Here is a 19,736-nt window from a genome sequence, read left to right as displayed (position 1 = left end):
AAGCAGAGGTGAAAGCGAGGAGCCAGAGGATAGGAAGAAAGCAAGCAGACATGCAGAGAGACGCTGTGGGAAGGCTCCCGCTGTCATTTTTACACTAGCTTCCTGTTGTCACTGCTCCCACTTCCTGTCCCAGAGGAACTCCCATGTTCAGCGGCTTACGCATCCAGCAATTCCCGTTACAGCACGTGTTTCTACAGCCTGTAGTCTACAAAGCAGTTTTATTTTGAGGTTGATTCCTGTGGTATTTACATCTTAATCCCTGCTAAAGAAATAGGCCAAGGTTGGTTTAAATACAGCGCACACTTTACAAAAATAAATGTTACCTTTAAGAACACAGATCAACACGTCAGGTATATGCAGCGTGGTGGTAAAAAGGCCAGAAAATAGGTTTTTGTTAAGCTTTCGAAGCATTATGCTTTGAAACATTTAGACTTTTCTGTTAGAAACAAGTGATCTGACAAGCTCAACACAGAGAATCAGGCACCTTTATCTTGTTTTGCCTTTGTTCTCCTTCTTCTTTCTTCTCAGACGAGTCAGATTTTTTTTGCGTATCTCCTTCATGTCTCACTTCTTCATCTCTCTCCCTCCCCCCAGCTCTGGGACTGTCTGTGAACGACCTCCTCTTCCACTCCCTTCTATTCTCCTCTTGTGGATTTCTGTCTGTTGTGCGTCTGCAAGGATTGTCGGGTGCAGGGGGTGGAGAAAAGGGGGGTTAGCAGCCTGGCAGGGGATACTGCCTGTGAGAGCAGTGGTAACCTTTCTTTGGGTCTTTGCTGATTTCATTATTTTCATTATTGGGAGACTTCCACCATGGCAATCCCATTAGGATAAGACGGGGCCCAGCAGGAGAGGGCATGCCGCCTGGAGGTGATGGGTGTTGGTGTGTGTGTGTGTGTGTGTGTGTGTGGTTGGGGGGTACGTGGGTCTTAGCGTTTCGCACCTTTTAAAGCCCATTTTTCCAACATACACTACATTGTGAGGGCCCACAACCCAAAACTCAGGGCCCCCTTAAGAAGAAGTGTGGTTTGTGGACCCGAGGTTCGGTTTAGGACTGAGGTGTAAACTGAGGTTAGGTTTAGGGTAAGGGTCAGGAGGAGGTTAGAGAAATGAATTCAAAATAAATGGAAGTCAATGCAAAGTCCTGGTGGAAATAGAAAGATGTAATGTCTGTGTGCAGCGTGTCCCAAAAAGTGAAAGCTTTGCCAGTTCAGAGGTCTTGTGTTAAAGTATTACACAAACTACTACATGTAAAATCACTCACTCAACCTTCTTCCAAGTTATTTTTCCATATAGCAAATCCATCCATCCACCAACCCACACCTTGGATGAATGGAGTACAAAGTGGTTGCTACTCCATTGGAAAAATGCGACAACAACAAGATGACAACTGAAATATCTGCAGATGCTGAAGCAAACAAAAAACTTTTTAAATCTTCCTCTACTCATCTTGTGCTGAAAAAGCGTTTGCCCGCACACCATGTCATGGTGTGCGGGCAAACGGTTTTTCACATTTATTTCTAATGTTTCGGTTCACTTTAATTTTTTTGTGATAAAATGAAAAGGTACAATACTAGACCAACCGCTGTGTTTTGGTAAAGAAAGAAATAAAACAGTAAAATCACATATTTGGCAGTTGCCCAAAAAGTGAAACCCTGCGCACTGCATTTTGCGCTGCGTCCCATTGTTACATAATTACGAGTATATGGTAAGGGTGAGCATTTTTAGCGTGTGATGAATGTGCAGTACAAAATGCTGCAGAAATATCTTTAAAATGTGTATCCTCATCTGAACTTGTCGATGCATATAATTTTGAATCTTTTGGGGTAAAATGACAAGATGTTTCACAGCTGTGTAGTTTTTAAACCGTGTAGGACATTTTGGAGAAAAAATAAAACAAGCAAATGACCCACACTGTTTGTGGTACAAATTCAAGACGTATGGCAAACCCTCCACAAATCACCTTCTGCTAGCAAAGTATCTGCTTTACCTTGTGACATCACAGCTCATATTTCACATAGACGAGGGTCTTTTGAAAACCCTTAAAAAAATACCCATAAGAACTATATTTAGGTAGATAAGACCAGTCTAAATGTTAAAGACTATATTTTTAAACTACAGGCCATTATTTTGTTGGGCAATCTTCATTTATCTATTTTTGTCACCCTTTTTCCCAAAGTACATACTTGAGCAGTCCAACAAAGAAAGCCACAAACCGGGCACTGTGTTTAATCAAACAACTGCATCATACCGAGGTACATGGGTGTGACATTTATGACCCATTTTCAGACAAACATTGATAATTTACAGCCACATGTCTGTGGGCTCCCCTGACGAGCATCAGTGGGAGAAAGGGAACGTTATAACAAATGAATCGTGGTGAAAGTGAGGAGATGGGGACCTCAGAGGCCTCCCCTACAACATCATCATGTGGAGCCGGACTCCCGCCAAGCCTACATCAACGTGACAGCTTAAATGCCCCATTTAGCACCCTTTTGTGTATGTTTGTGTGGGTGAAAACGTAGGAGGGGAGAAGTGGGGGGAGGGGGGGAGTGGGAGTGGGAGCAGGCTAATGGCTAAAGAGCCTCATTTAAACCTAAAGGGAAGTGTGGTGGATACGTTTATACACACCAGACATTTCATCATGAAACCTAGCAACAGCGCCTAAGACTTATATGTAGACACACACACACACACATACACACACATACACACAGGCCCAGACCCTGGACAAATACACCCCTGAACGCTTGACTGACGAAGCCAAATCCTTCTAAGTCTGAATACTTCAAAACACTTTCTCACCCTGAACCGGTTATCACGGGATGCTCAGGTCGTGCAAGTTGAGATCAGCAGCGAAGCAGAGAGCACACTCTGCATGATTGATCTCCACCATGAAACAAACAAGAAATTTTACCAGGTAATTTTGTTCTAGTTTCTAGTGCAGATTTAACACAAATAGTACACTTGAAACTAACTTACAAGCAACTTTTCAAGAGGACATAGGAGCTTGTTTCAAGTCGATAATTCCTTTTTATCAATGAAATAGTCCTACTTCCACTAGTAGATTATTTCACTAAAACAAGATTTTTCCCCCATGTTACAAGTGAAATAATATGCCAGTGGAACTAAGACTTTTTCATAAGCATTAAGGAATTATTGACTTGAAACAAAATCCCTTATCTTACTGTAAAGTTACTTGGAAGCTAGTTTTGTCTTATTTCAAGTGTTGCAATAAACTGGAGCTGGAAACTAAACCAAAAGTACTTGGTAAGATTTTGTGTTTTTGTCATTTATAATCAGGACGGACTGGAGCTATGCAGATAAAAGCCCAGTGATGGAATTAGACTTAATAATGAAGCATGCCTGTTTGTGATCCATGAGCGATTATGAATCATTCCTCATGGCGATTCACAATTCTTTTTCTATTGAGGTGAAGTTATGTTAATTGGCTCAAATCATGCAAAGAGCTCTCTTAACAAAATGAAACCACTAAAAACATGGATTACAGATGCTTAGAAATGAATAAATGCACCACGTAAGTGAATGTATGGGCTGGGAGGCTACCTATGAGTTGCCTAAATACTCTTTTGAATCTGAATTAAAATGGCGGTTTGTGATAGCGGCATTAAAACTCCAGTTGGATGGAGATGAAATGCCCTGATATTCATCTTTTATATCTAGGTGAATACCTAGTTTATCCAGTGCACAATATATGTAGACATTACTAGAAGAGGTAATTGTTTCTGCTTATTTAATCTGAGATGTAGAGATCACTTTTTCACGATAAACTCAAGGTTTTGTTTCCTCTCTACGACCATTTTTGCCTTTCACTTTGTGTTTTCTCCTTGTTTTCTTCTCTCCAGAAAAATCTCCTGGCTCAGACCTCCAGTGTTTAGCTGAAGCTACTTCTGCCATTTAACTCTGAACTTTTCTTTCTGAACAGAAGCTCTGGACCAGACCAGACTCTTCACTATGCACAGAAGAATGGTGAATGGTGTGAGTAACCCATTGGAACCGATTTTCTATATACTAACCTGATATTTTGGGTTCTTCTTGCTTGGAAATCCCTTTTATGAAAACAATCTTCTGGCTATGTAAGCAGCAAGGCTTATGTACAAAATGAAATCTGAATTTTGTTCATTTTTTTCTAAACTTTGTTTCCACTGATATTAGTTCTGGACCCATTGGATCAAACTAACTCAAAATATAACAGATTATGAACCTTGATCAAACCAAAACAACTAGAAACCACTTCCTGTTTTAATCTATTATTCATTATTACTTAAATAACAGCAGAATGTTATTAGATTGGACATTTATATTGGTCAAAGCAGGTAAAAACTGATGCAATGTTGATATGAAACGTCTTGCGTCAGACTGTTTGCACCTGAAAAAAGAACAACATGAAGGACGAAACAACCAAAACCTCTAAAATGCAAAATGGAGTTGGGTGAACTCATCAGCAATCTTCAGATGCCTGTTTGGATCTTGAGTTTGATTCTTGAGCAAGCCAAATAATTCTGACCAACTTAGTCATATATCAGTGATTTTGTACAGTAGGCTATGAACAGACTGTAGAAATACTCTTAACACTGTCATTTTCAAATGAGGGTACGAAATATTCCTCTGGGAGGCAGTAATTGGTTCATGGTCGATACAAAACTTCGCTTGCCAAAAACTCCATTTGGTAGCAGAAAAAGTCTGGTAACAAACAACCAAAACCATGAGAGTACAAAATATAGTAGGGAAGAAATGACCGGCGCCCCGTTTTATACAACTAAAAGAGTGCTTCTCTTGTCAAAACCTTGCTATCTGTCTGAAAAACTGCATAAAAACTGCATTGAGACAATCGTCTCCTCTTGGTGACCATTGGTGGAAACAGGATGACCTCAGCAGTTGGTTGTTTCTGGGTAAATCGGTCCAGGATGGGCCTTGAGCAAGGCAGAGGCCCGGCCAAACAATAAGGGCCAAAGGGAAAGAGCAGCGGAGAGGGTCCTCCAACCTCTACAGCCAAAAACTAGGTCTTTCATTCTCTGCACACAATGAGGCTGGATGGGGGTGAGCGAGTGCAGGAATGGGAACTTCACTGTTGAGATGATTTGAGCCAGACAAGCGTATGCAAAAAAAAAAACAAATGTTCTCTGATGAGGTCAAGCCGTCGTGGTAAGCACACATACAAACAGAGGGAATCCCTCACGGTTTTGCCATTTAATCAAGTTGTGTTTTTTTTTCTTTTGATCTAAATCTGTTGTCTAAACCAAAATGTTTTTTACGTGTCCTGTCCAATTCTCAGGTTGCTCTGGGATGCCTCATTGTCAGGGAGGTTTACAAAACAGGACATGGAAATTGATTAGAAGTCAAGTCACCAAAGATGCAGTAACTCTTTAACTATCTTTTTTTATTATTATGATGCATCGACACAAATCCTGATCCGTTGTTTCGCAAACCAAAAACATAACTTTGAGAAGGCGTTTCTCGGAACAACTCAGAGAGTGAGCGAGCGAGGAAGGAACGATGAAGGATTTTTTTTCTTTCTTGCTCTAAAATGTCTGGACAAAGACAATGAGCTATGTGAACCGCTTTGGAGAGTCCATTGGTTACTCCCAGGCAGACAGAGGCTGCCATTGTGTGCCGCAGTGATGGGAGAAACTAAGTGGAAGAAAGAAGAGCCAAGTGCTGATATATTCTTCTGATTGAGTGAGAGACTTGTGTGGGGGGGGGAGGCAGAGTTGTTCTTTCTTTCGGTCTTTCTAATGAAAAGGGACGTGAATAATCGATAAACAGAACGAGGCCGGATCTCCTCCACCTCCTCCACCTTGTAGTTAATCTTTTCGTTTGCCCCTCTTTTGCGGGCCGTCCCGTTTTGCGTATACTTGTGTGCAGAAGGGGTGTCTGGAAAAGAAACTGCCCCGCTATCCCCCACTACTCAGACAAAGGGCGCAGATGGCTAGCTGGCCCTCCTCGGCTTTGGGGTGGGGTGCTGCAAGCAGACGCCTGCGACGGAGCGCCGCGCCCTCCTACGGAGTTCATTTCAGTACCCCACTAAAAGAGACGGCAGACGAGGAGGGAGGAGTGGGGGGGGGGGGGGCTGCTTACAACAAGAAGGGCTCAGACATCCTGGACTCGCCCCGGCTTCAACGACCCAACACCCCCGCGCTACTGGGCCATGACCTTTTGCAACTCACCAGGTCAGCATGTGCAGATATGAAAGTGGGAAGAATGCCAAAGTAAAGCACGGCCAGGACATGAGAACCATTTAACTTAAAAGCACAAGAGTGCAGTGGGTTTTTATTTTATTTTATCTTGTTTGTGTGCACTACACGCATGTTTCAGATCATCAAAGGCATTCCAAGACAAAGATAACCTGAGAAAGTACAAACGCTGTCCTGCGGACTACTAAATCATGAAGTAACAGGGATTAACCAACTTTCTCTGGCTTTTTTGCAGAATTGTGGCTTTATTACGGCCTGACCTGTAGTATCAAGAAATTACGGACACAGAACCTGTCTCGCACCTGAGATAAAGCAACACAGTTCACTGATTGACTGAAACTTTGAAAGAGATGAGAAACAGCACCTGGGGCATTTATCGGTCTGGAGGAAAAATGACACAGGCATTTGTAAGGCTTTGGTGAAACCACCCAAAAGAACAAATAGATTTGTCGCACATTTGTCACAAACATCTTAATGATTCCCCAAGATTTAAAAAAAATAAATAAACATAGACTCTATATGGGCTACTAACCAGACATCAAGGCAACTGTTTGGATGCTTTCTGTGGCATCTGGCTTGCTGCTGAAACATTCAGTTTTTTTTAACCCTGCAAAGAAGAGTAGGATAAAAGTCCCTCATGATGATGTGAAAGACGATTCATTACTGCAAACTCTTTATGGCACTAAATTTGACCCAATCAGTTGTTACTTTCCACGTTGGGCCGGTTCGGGTTGGAACAGGGTTTTTTTTTCACATTTCAAGCATAAAAAAATTGTATTTTGTATTTTCTCAAGTTCTTGTTGTCTATCTGAATTCATTTGTTTGATGACCACAAAACATAAGTGACAAAAAGAGTAAAAAGTAGTCTGACTGTCACCATCTGACTTGACTTTAGGATGTTCCTTATTTATAAGGTCAAACATGTTGACGTGATTGTCTTGTCCTTCTTGGCTAAGGATTTGTCTAAAATGTTCCCTCTTTCCATCTGATGACAGCAGGAAGGGGAACTAGTCCTCTCGCAACTCTGAACAGGGCAAAGTGGCTTTGGAAAATATGAACCGGAGGACATGTTGATGTCCAGATTGAGCTGCAGATCTGGAAAGAATCCAGCCACAGACCAGATGTTTTTATCTCTGCAGGCCACAGGGAGGACATTAGGTCTGTCATGCATAGAGTGCTTTTCCTCTTTGCTACATATACATAAACACATAAACACATAGACACATAGACAACTATGACTTCTTTTTCCGATATAGGGATTTTTTTTTAAATGTTGCTTTTATGAGAAACAGTGCATTACGATTGGAATATGTTGAGTGGATGTATAATGGCCAATTGGCAAAACAAAAAATAATGAAATGAGTTCTGCTCTCTTCAAAAGTTGCATTGTGAGAAATTTGAGAAAATTAAAAGTTTATATTTCTTCTCATCCTCACAAAACTGTCTCTCTGTTTGAAACAGTATTGGCAAACAAAGTCTTAAAGCTTTACTTTAAGACAAGGAATGATCCATATCTGAGGGAAAATGATGTGACACAACGACAACAGATGGTTCCAGCAGAATCAGCAGCCAAACCATTGATGCAACTTTGGGTATTACATACAAATATGGATAACGTTTATTAAATAAGAAAATGAGCTATTGTACTTTTGCTACTTTTCCTTTTTATGCAATTATTAACATAATTGAGGTTTCCAAGTGATTCTTTCCCATGTTTGCCCACAAATATTGGCGGTATCAAGTACTTAGTTTCTCTGTGTTTGAGCAAAATGGAAGAAGAGATTGATTGTCTATCAGTCCTTTGTTTTTGTCATTTACAACCAAACGTACAGGTGCTGGTCAGACAATTTGATTATCACGAAAAAGTTGATTTAAACCAGTAATTTCATTCAAAAAGGAACATTATCAGATACTGATTTTGGGGTTTTCATCAGTTGTGAGTGATAATCACCAACATTAAAAGATGAAAAACATTTGAAATATGACAGTATGTGTGTAACAAATGAACAGAATATACAGGTTTCACTTTTATGGATTGAATAACTGATTTAAATAAACTGTATCATGGTATATATATATATATATATATATATATATATATATATATATATATATATATATATATATATATATATATATATATATATATATTTTTTTTTTACCAGCACCTGTATAGCAAGCTTGAAGTGACGTTTCAGGATGAAACATCATGCTGTTGTTTGGAAAATTAACAAAGACAGACTCATAGTTTGAGGCAAATGACAGCGTCTTCAAAATGTTGTTTTGACAGCTAAACCAAGACTAAAAGCCTTATTTATTATGAAAGTGAGACTTTCAGCCGCTTCCCTTTACTGTTGCTTTATGTTACACAACCGTTGCATGGCTCACTGAGATGCACAGAGAGGAAGAAGCACATCAGATTCACACTGCAGGCAGACTGGAGCTGATGCTACAATTTCTATCTGACTGCTGACAGCGTTTTCGATTTTAGGATGACAAAATTCTGCCGCGGGCAATCTTTCATCACTCTGGGGAATTACAGACAGACGGGCCCAGCCACATAATGATTTTATGGGTCTCAAAGTTTCTTTTGTGGGTTAAGACTTCTCCTGAAAAGTTATAAAGATGATGATATATGCTTTCAATATTTGGATTCCTCTTTACTGCAAAACAACTTTCACGTTCATGTAACAATTTCAGCAGGATGTTGTCATCTCTGGACTAGAAAATTAAAAAAAATAATCTGCTTTGTCGGCCATTGCTCTTGGTCGTTAGTGAGTCTAAAGACTGTAGGTAACCTTTGACCAAAACATTAAATTTAAATCTTACATTAAACATGGTACATTCCTATTCTAGTTGTGCAATATTGATGAAGAAATATCCTGCCCCAGATTGATGAACAAAACTAGTGAGTCAGCTTTATCCCTCAAAAATTCAGTGAAAAAGTGTTTAGTTGTCCAAGATGTAGCCTCGCTGAGAAAGATGCAAGTAAATGTGGGGAGTTACATTTAATTCTAACTCCTATTCCAATACGTAACTTGGATCTTTTTGTCTTTGACAAATGCTGTTAAGTGATGCTATTTAAATACACAGAATCGAACTGAACCTGTGATTTAGCTAAGCTAATGGATAATACCATTTTAGCATCTTAGCTCAACTCTTAGCAGCGTGTTAGCTTACCATGGCTTGTCGGACTTATAGCATGTAAATTTAAGTAACCATGGATTTCCATGTAGATGTTCTTTGTACAGGATTAAACAAATGAGATAAAACATACTATGGAGCTTTAGATGGGGCCGGGCTCGCTGTTTCGCCCTGATTCCACTCATCAAGCTCTGCTAAGCTGAGCTGGACTTGATTGGTGAACATGTGCTAACTTCACAACCAGACAGTAAATCATCATAATAATAAATTAACAGCCAACATGCTGACCTATTTATTTCTTAAACTCTTAGTTGATAAGTTGACAGACCTTAAGATGAAGTGGTAGCCAAGGCAGGAAAATGAAAAGATACAGAGCAAGAGGAAAAGACGATAATCAAAAAAAAAAAAAGAAGAAAAAAAAAAGAGAAGCTTTCAGTCATTTTTGCTTATCGTTCAGTTTTATCTTGAGGGAGGCCATTTGTGTGCGTAATCATTGTTATGTCGCTGTCACCCCGTACATAACTCACCCAAAATAGACTACCTTGCTTTTGTCACTTTAACCTCATCTGATAGCTCTTCCTGCATCTCAGTGTTTCCCGCTGATTAGCAGAGTTCTCACTTTTAGCCACACCCCAAAACATGTCAACACACACCATCTACTTTCCCTTAATCTAGTTTGATTAAGGCCAGGATCCAAAGAGGGATAATCTGCAGGTGATTATCTATGGTAGATAGGGACGAGGAGAGGGGAGCTGCATTCATAATTCCTATCTAATACGCAACACTTTGTCCCTTTGACCCAATGACCCATATCCTGCCTTGCAGAGTCTGTATTGTCATACTGAAAGGCTTACAATGGCTTATCTGGTGGGACCTCGGGCACAGTGAGATGCTTTTCAGCCCACGCCTCATCTGGGAGGTGTGTGTGTGTGGGGTGGGGGTGGGGGGGTGGGGGGGGAGATTTCACCACACTGTGTGCATTATCAGGGACAGTGAAATGGATGGCAGCCGTCTCATAAACTGTACAGAAAGTAGAGTTAACTAGCATAGACAAAGGTGGCAAGAGAGAGAGGAAAAGGCAAAATGACACACTGTCCACACGAGGAGCCATGTCTTACCCAGCATATACAGTGTAATAGTTTGCTTGAGGATGTAAGGGTGCATTTATGAAAATCAGAGGCTATTTGACATTTGGAAGCAGATAAGAAGTAAGTTAAAGTTGCAGGATGTTATGCATCAGTGAGTTCCCTCTCGGGTATAGAAAGTTGTCTATATGTGAGTTCTCATGTTCTACATGTTTGATGCAAAGGGAAAAAAAAAGAATCGCATGAAACTTTCATCAGGATAATCTGCAATTCTGAGTGCGTGCTACACATTCTTGGTGGGCTGACAAGCGCTTTGGAGCATGAGTGAGCCATATTGTAGTTACATGAGAGATGAAAGAAGGTGATTGTGAAAGTGTCTCTGTGCTCGAAAACACTGTCTAACTTGTAGCACTTGCTAAAGCAGAAGCAAGGGAAAAAAGATTTTCTCTTCCAGTTGTGTAATTAAGTACGTCTGCATGTCGGCGTGTGTGTGTGTGCGTGTGCGTGTGCGTGTGTGTGCGTGTGTGTGTGTGTGTGTGTGTGTGTGTGTAGGTCCCAGAGCGTTACGGTTAGTGGTGCCAGCGCCCTCAGTGGTAACCAGCGAATCGAGGTCAGTGTGACTCGTGTGACTCCTGAACAGAATCATAGTAGCAGGAAAACATGTCAGCAAGAGAAGATGAATCTTCAGCTGCTCTTCGTTTCCTCTTTCTCCGGGGTTCTGCTCTCCAGCTGGTTTGCATTCCAAACCAACAAATATTCTCTTAGACATAGAATTTGCTGGCAGGGTGGAATGATGTGATTGTTTCTTGTTTAAATAAAGGTCGGATTAAAATAAATTTTAAAAAAGATGGATCTGAAAGCCAAAGAGTTCCAGCTCTATTGATGTGTTTAGAGTCATTGCTCTGTTGGGAAATCCTGTTATGTTCACATTTCATTTATTTCACCAAATTCTCCTCTTCAAAGGAAATCAAATTGGTAAGGATGTCCAAGAGCAACCCAGCAGAGAACAATATAACAAACGGTCAAACCAAAAAAATATGAAGAAAAGCAGGACCAATACCACTGCGACAATGGAAAACAAGGCTCTGACGATAAACAACAATGAAAAAAAAACAATGTCACTTATAGAGAAATAAAAGGACTAAACGGATTTAAGTTGAACATACAGGTCAGGAACAATGATGTCAATCTACCATATTATTATAACAGGAACCAAATTTCATAAGAAAAACAAAAAATCCTAAAGACCAAAACTCGTAGCAAAAAAAAATAAAAGGTGAATACCACAAAAAGAAGCTGAGGCTTATTAAAAAACTATAGTTTTGAGTGAAAGTTTGATGTGTTGACAGACTTGGAGTTCATTTTGTGGTTACGTTTCTTATAAAGGTTTTTCAGTTATTCTGTTTTGAGCTGTAGTTCCTTAGTTATTTCCATATAACTCTGGTTCCCAAGCCAGCTTGTAACCATTAGCCTTGTAGTTATTGTTATTTTAGTGATTAATTATCTTTGACCTAGTTATTTAGCTGATTCTCCTGCTCTCCTTGTGTTTTACTAATGCATTGTCATCTATCCACTTAGCTAACTAAGATAACGCTCAGCCACATGTATAGTTATTCACTCTCACCTGTCCCCAGTCTAGAAACCGCCCTTAGCTGTGTATGTACCATCCGTTGTACTTCGTCTTCACTAAATTTCACTTCTTGTCTCGTGATCCTTCTGCCTTGGTTTCGTAAATTCAGTCTGTTTTGGTTTTCGCTAAAACTCTTGCATTTGGGTTCTTTACTTTGTTTAATATTGAGGTGGCTTAAGACATCTTACTGTTAAAATACTGACATGTATTTATCGGTTTGACGATATAGCCTTCTGGTACATTTTTTCTTTTGTCAGCTTCCCTTCCATTTGTTTCACCTTTCCTCTGTTTTTCATTCTCTCTCTTCTTTTTGAAAGAGTTGATCACTAGGGAGATGCACACGCGTCTGCTCTCTTCTTGTAAAGTCTTACACTGTTGTTATTCCTCTCAACATCTATGTTGGCAGAAGATGAAGAGTTTGAGTAGGATAGACAGAGGCGAAACTTGTCCCTCCCATGGTAAATCCACTCCAATTATTGTTGTCACGCCTCCAAATCTCTACTGGCAGAAAGCAGGCGGGGGACAGGAAGTTCCCCGTGTTGTTTTTGGGTAATCTTTTTTTAATATCAGGTTTTGGCATGGCGTTCAGAGGGCAGAGGGGTTTGAGAGAAGGAGAATCAAGAGAGAAATAGAAAAACAAAAGTGGAATACAGGCCAGACGAAACTGGCGGCGACTTCCAGGATGACAATTCGGTGTTTGATAATAAACTCTGAAATGCTTTGGAAGATGAACGTCATACTCCTTAAACGGCATGATGCTGCTGCTGAGTAATACAACTTACATTCTGTGAAATAAGAAACATTCAGATGCTCATAGCCTGTTTCAGGTCACCCACACAACAACATTAGGATCTGGGCAGTGACTTGGCCCAGGATTTTCCATTAATCTGTCAGAAACACACACACACACACTTATATATATATATATGTATGTATCTTGTCATGTTCCAGTTTAAAGTTGGAATACCAGAGGCACATGCTAATATTTGTGTTTTTTATTAACAAGGCTAAGTAGTACGAACAATATAAATGTATCATGGATATCTTTTAAATACTTTTAAAACCAGAGGTTGGGCAAGAGCATGTGCCAGATATTTTAAGAAATAGAATTGAAGGCAATAAACAGCATATAAAGGTAGAGATGATGGGCTTCGAGTGAGATGGAGCCCAATGTGGTTGTGTCACTAATTCATACAACTACCAAATTAGTTTTGCTGTGATACTTTGTCATGTAAACAACTGAACAAGCTGCATAGTTAATGATCTGTGCTTTACTCTGAGAGAAAACTGCCTTTTCTTCAACTGCTCTGTAACGCAGGGAGTATTATCTGAATACGTTTGTATTTACTATGACCAATCATAAAAAAACAACGTTTCGCTATTAGGCAAATGGATGTTTCTTATTTAGAGTGAACAGTAAGAGATGGGTAAAAATAAACAAATAAAAGCTTGACTCTCAGTGCTGCAGGCAGCCGTCTCGTGTGCACCAGGACTCACTGTAAGCCTAACAGACGGACAAACTGCAGGGATTTCACATCACGCTGCTGGGCAATGAAATCCCCGCGGGGGCCACTGGATGATTTCCGTCAAATGGCCGGCTTCATCCAGACAGTCCAGCTTTACAGCTATTATAAATCCAAGTCTTGGAACAAGCTTAGGGCTTACAGAGTTTGCTTGGTTTACATAAGTAAAACAGATTAGGATTTTCTACCCATTTACCTATCAATTATGTTTGAAACACAAGATGTGTTAGTGCAAAGTGAAGTGTTACAGTCGGTGGCTTATCTCCGGAGGCTCCATCATGCTTTCATCATGCATCCATCGTCTTGTGGATTATCCTTTCCAGTTTGCAGACTGTAAATTAGCCTTGCCAGAGTAGGGTTTTCTCAAATTCTTTTTCAAAACGTTGCTTGAACTGTAGCAACAGTTCAGAGCGAAGAAATATTTGGTGGCCAGTAATAATAAGGGAAAAGAGGATGCAGGGAGTGACTCAGATCTTTTGCTGGCGTTCAGAGGGTCCATCCAAGAAAGCAGAACGAGCCTAAAACTTTCCTCTGTGTGGTTCAGAAAACAAGGCTAATTGGAGGTGAAAGGGGAGGAGGAGAGCGTGAGGACGCCACATACAGACGTTGCTTTTATAGTGAAGGGTGGGATTAAACTAGAAGGCGTTTAGGCATTGTGTTGCCTCTAAGTTTAATTACTTCACAATTCCTCCTCGATAAAGCCAGAAGGCGTTTGAAGAGTGACTGCTTTGCTTGTTGAATCTTTTTTTTTTTTAATTCTTAGTAGACCCTCTGCGTCGCCTTCAGAGGATTAGGAAATACGTGTTTTCATCAGATTATCCCAAATGTTCAGGTGAGCGTTGCCTCACTCTGCAGTTTTTATGGACTTTGGTGGGTTATCTTCTTTTAACATCAGGGATCAACTCTGTGGGTTGGTTACTGAAGGCTAAAAAGACACACAATGCTACTGCTAATATACATTCCAGTCATTGTCATCAGTCGCGATTTTGTTGTGTTCTCAAAAATAAAGAGGGCCAGCGGAGGAGGAGGGGGAACAATTGCAGTAACTGTAATTTACCGAGATACCCTGCAAGCCCAGTCCATCTCTGAATCTGCTTCCCAAAAATCTAAACATTCCTTTGAAGCCCCAACCTCACTTGAAACTTCAAGGCCAGATAAGTACAGGCTCCTCCTGATAATGGGGAGCAGGATCTTAGCCAACATTCCCAACCATTAATCAGTGTCACTTGGAAAACCAAGCCTCCCATTAGCGTTCCATTGTAGAGATAGTGGCTGACACAAAGGAGGATCAGGCCGCAAGTTACAACTCCCAGCAGCCGGGTCGCTCCTGTTTGACCCCCCCACCCTCCACCCTTTTATGGCAGATGCACCCCTTTTGTGAAGGAACCAGGCTGCGGCTGGGGGTGTTCACCTCTCCTCCCCCATTCTCATCTCTTTTTGCTGCGAGTTTTGACAGAAAGGAAGGAAGAAAAGGAAACATAATCAAAATGGAAGGAAAAGTCAACAATGCAGCATTTCCATTAAAGTCGATTTATATTCTGTATCTGAGATGTCCTTTGACCCTCCTTGTAACGCTGAAAGGACGCACATATGCTGCAGGGTGTTTCGGAGTTTCTAGATGTGAGAATGGAGGTTCGCCATGGAGATCAACACAGAGAAAGAAGAAAATCCAGTTTTTTTTGTTGAGCTCTATGGATCTGCAGGTTTCAGTCATTAGATATACAACTGAGTGAACGTGGCCCCCACACCTTCAAATCAGACAAAACTGGTGACAAACGTTTGTGCAGTAAAGATTTTGTTTGTGCCCTGCCAAACAAAACGTTTCTTAATATCTTAATATATTAAGATATTAAGAAGCATTTTTTTGGTGGGGGGGGGGTTGGATGATAATTTGACTACATTTGTGCAGCAAATTTTGTTTTTGGGCTCCTTTGCCTTTCAAGATATTAATGAAAGTTTAAACGTCATTTTGATTTAGTAAAAGTGAGAAGAGAGGGGGGGGGGGGGGATGGTTGACGTTTTGAGCTTTAAACTTTCATTAAAATCTTCAAAGCCAAAGCCGCACAAAAATGTTTTTGCTGCACAAATGTAGTGGAGTTGATCGACACCAAATTTCACTGATTTGAAGGGGGGGGGACGCTTCACTGAGGTGATCAACCTTCAAGATGTGATTTATAGGTTTGAAAAAAATCAACAACTTAAAATTTACAATCTTGTTTTTTTTGTTTGTTTGATTTTTGGTTTTGCTTCTTCTCAAAAATAGTCCAAATTAACCAAATTCGTCTTTGCTGTTTGGTGTGACTGTGTGTAGGTTTACAATCATTTATACATAATCATCGTCTGGCAGCTCTGGAGTCCAGATATGTAAGTTTAACAAGTGAACTAATGTTTTCCTCAACTATGAAATTGTGGCAGCGTTGACGTTTTGTGCATAAAACGCTGTGTTACGACTTTGCTCATGAAAAAGACTCCAAAATCGGACCATTCACCACAAGACTTACTCCCAAATTCAGCGGGACTTTTACAGATTGAGGTCATAACCTCCCCTTGTGCAGCTCCTTTGAAATGTTGTTGGTTTTTCCAAGTCATTGAAATTCCAACGCTTCCCGATAATCACTGTCAAGTGCGGCGCAAAAACCCAGTTCAGCTTCATTCAGTTCAATGTCCTTCCTCCCAGGTCAGCTTCATTGACTGGAGTCATGCCCGGGGCAGTCAGGCCCAGCGTAGCCCACTTCAGCCCAACCCAGTGAAGTTCATACTTCGTAAAGTATTCATCTCGGTTCGTCTTTCTCGACCATCACTGAGCCAAACGAGGCTCGGGTCAACGTTTCTTCAGGCCCCTCTCTGTCGCTTCCTTCCTGCGATCCCTGGTTTGTGGCGATAAGGAGGGCTATGGAGTCCGTTTGTTGTCGACAAGGCAGGGCAGTATCGATCACAATAAGTGGCTCCCATTCTTCCTTTTTCTGCTGAGAATGCACAAGCACCAGGTTCTGTCATCTTCTTTGTATGAGAGGACATCGATTCTCAGAGCAGTTCAACCACAAGAGCAAGAAAATGATCAGGTCAGGGTGGGGCCATGGCTCTGACACTCATCAATATATGTAGAGGTCAGACTGTGCTTGGTATCGAGTATGTGCTGAATTTTACTAAAAACCGAGGAGAAGTCCATTTCTTGCTACTATTGAATCATTGACTAGTGCAAAGGAAATAGGATGCTATTGATCTCCAGTGGAGGATTGGATTTCCAGCTGGGAGAGGATACCGGTCTCAGTGTACAATAGCAGGAGAAGATAACAGAGTGGACTATATATAACCTTTAGCCGGCAGTCAATAGCCGGGGGAACAAATGAAACGGTGGCTAAATGCAATCTTTGCCCCTAATTCCTCCCAATCAATTGCCAAATTTGTGACACAGATCTCTTGATAGTGAAAATAAATCAAATTAGAGCAAAGGTGCCGTCTTAGATCAGGCCCCTTTGAGTTTTCCTCGTTATCCAATCGCTTCCACTTTTTATTTTAGCGCTTTACGGTACGTTTCTTCTTTTTGACAGAACTGTTTCAGTGCGGTTTGTGATATATTTTTCCAGCCCCGTCCCAATGCAGAAAAAAAACCTATTTATGATCACGCCTTCATCCCAGAGTCCAATAGCATGATCCTGTTTTTAGCTTTTGTTTAACATCTTACGGCTCCATCTTGTCGCTTGCTGTAAATTAAGGTTGAGTCAGGTGCAAATCTTCTGGGATCTTCTGGGATCCCATCTCCACTGCTGCTCAAGCGGAGCGGCATGCAGTGTGGTGGGCTTGTTGTTTGTTGCTATAATAAGTAGATAAACACAACTTTGTATCATGCATTCTCGTTTTGCAGAGAACGAGAATTGCAGACTTATCAAACGCTCTGCAGAAGCTTGAGCCGACCAGACCATCAAGCTAATAATTCTTGGCCGACCCGGAGTGAATTTCGGTTCAGGCTTGGGCCATAAATCTAAAAAATAAACTCTAAGACTCTACTGCTCACTGATTTGCTTCCGATTTAGGTTGTCTCTATGAAGAGAGCGAAGCCTAATAATCTTTTCAGTTTTAGAGCGATAGAGACAGATAACGTCTCAGAGAGAAGGATGTAGCGGTGTGACCAACTACAAGAAACAGATTATCCAGATTCCCAGATGACCATGTGGTCTGACTAAGAACGAGGGTGTTTATACACGCCTCATGTTTGCAGCCATTTTATGACTTTGCATGTTTGCGTGTGTATGCGTGTGGGTGGTCCCGCAGTGGGGTAGGACAGGAGGTGAGTATTTGTCCTCAGACCTACCTGACCCCTTATGTTGTCGTTCTGTAATTCATCCCAGTGGCATCTGGGCATCTCTGCCGCCTTTGGTGAAGAGTGAGGATCGGAGTCGTGGGTTTCTTGGCCGGGGTGTCGGGGAAGTGAAGAGTGCATGTGTGTGTGTGTGTGTCATGGTTTCAACACTCCCCTTGAAGCCCAAATGTCCCCCTGTTTTGACACCCGCAGCACACCGCAGTCTGGAGAGAAACTGCTCTTCACCCCTTTATTTATTTTTTTCCCCACCAGGGGGTCTTTTTGTGGGCTCTAGTGTCCCTTATACAACAGTAGGCTGACAAGAAAAGGGGGAAGACATGCGGCAAATGTCGCCGGGTCCGGGAATCAAACCCGCGACGGCCACGTCAAGAACTCAAGGCCTCCAAATGTGGGTCGCGCTATCCCCTACGCCACCACAGCACGCCCCGTCTCTTCACCCCTTTATAAAAATAAACAACTAAAAATCCATGACGAAATGAGGCAGATAAATATTTTTTACGGGAGTTTCTGTAAATTACAGTGAATGTCCTTAACATCTGTGATTTGATCTGAATTCTTCCAATATTCCAAACTGCAGTTCTCTGCATTAAGAAGCACATTTCATGTCAAACAAAATGCTCAGTCCTAGAATAGTTCATACAGTTTTATTGAATAACAGGAGGCATATAAAGTGCAGTATGCAGATGTCACATTCACTTATGCTGGGACAAGAGTATAGAGTTTATATTGATAAACTAGCCGTATTTAAAACATAAATGCATTTACACAAAGGGGGGGTGGGGGAGGGAAGGAGATGTAATCAGTTTCTTTTGACATGTACACAATAAAAATCTTCATGTGGTTTCTGACAAATATCCGTTTAAATTGCTCGGGTTAATCTCAGCTTCTATGTTGATAAACTTGAAGTCTTTGTAAACATTCAAACATTAAAAGTACTTAACAGGAGGCATATAAAGTGCAGTATGCAGATGTCACATTCACTTATGCTGGGACAAGAGTATAGAGTTTATATTGATAAACTAGCCGTATTTAAAACATAAATGCATTTACACAAAGGGGGGAAAAAAATGAGACGTAATCAGTTTCTTTTGACAGGTACACAATAAAAATCTTCATGTGGTTTCTGACAAATATCCGTTTAAATTGCTCGGGTTAATCTCAGCTTCTATGTTGATAAACTTGAAGTCTTTGTAAACATTCAAACATTAAAAGTACTGACAAAAGTGCCAAACAAAGCAGGTATAGCAATTTATTTTGTGGAATGGGAATTGACTGGAGCCCACGTGACTCGCATAATCCCAGAGGAGAATGAATTGTTGGATTTCCAACAGTCTAAAATCAGACTCCAGGAGAAATATTCCTCATTTACCACAAAAACAACTACATTTATGAAGGACAAATTGTGCAAACAGCACCACATACATCAACTTTAAATACCCATTTAAACATCAGCATCAAGCAAGCTGTCGAGATGTTATTTTTTCCCCCCTTTTCGTTGCATAATTTTAAATTAATCTTCCAGCATAAGAAGTGGGGGGGAAAGGCACAAAGGCTTTTAAAAGGCCTTCTGTCGCATGAATGCCTAAATTCTGCAGCGTAAAGAAGACACATGATGCCTAATCATACCAGAGGATGCAGATGTAGCTAAAGAAACTGGAAGCAGGCAAGTCCTTTGATGGCTCTCGAGTCTTTGAAGAGCAACTCCACCAATTTTACACGTATTTAAAAGTCACTGTACAGACACATCTCATCAGTTCCTCTCTGCCAAGGAGGAGAAAAGCACACGAATCACTCAAACTGTTACGGCAAACACACAAGACT

This window comes from Gambusia affinis, linkage group LG04 (assembly GCF_019740435.1).
Source record: "Gambusia affinis linkage group LG04, SWU_Gaff_1.0, whole genome shotgun sequence".
NCBI lineage: Eukaryota > Metazoa > Chordata > Actinopteri > Cyprinodontiformes > Poeciliidae > Gambusia > Gambusia affinis.
This window is presented reverse-complemented; position numbering follows the sequence as displayed.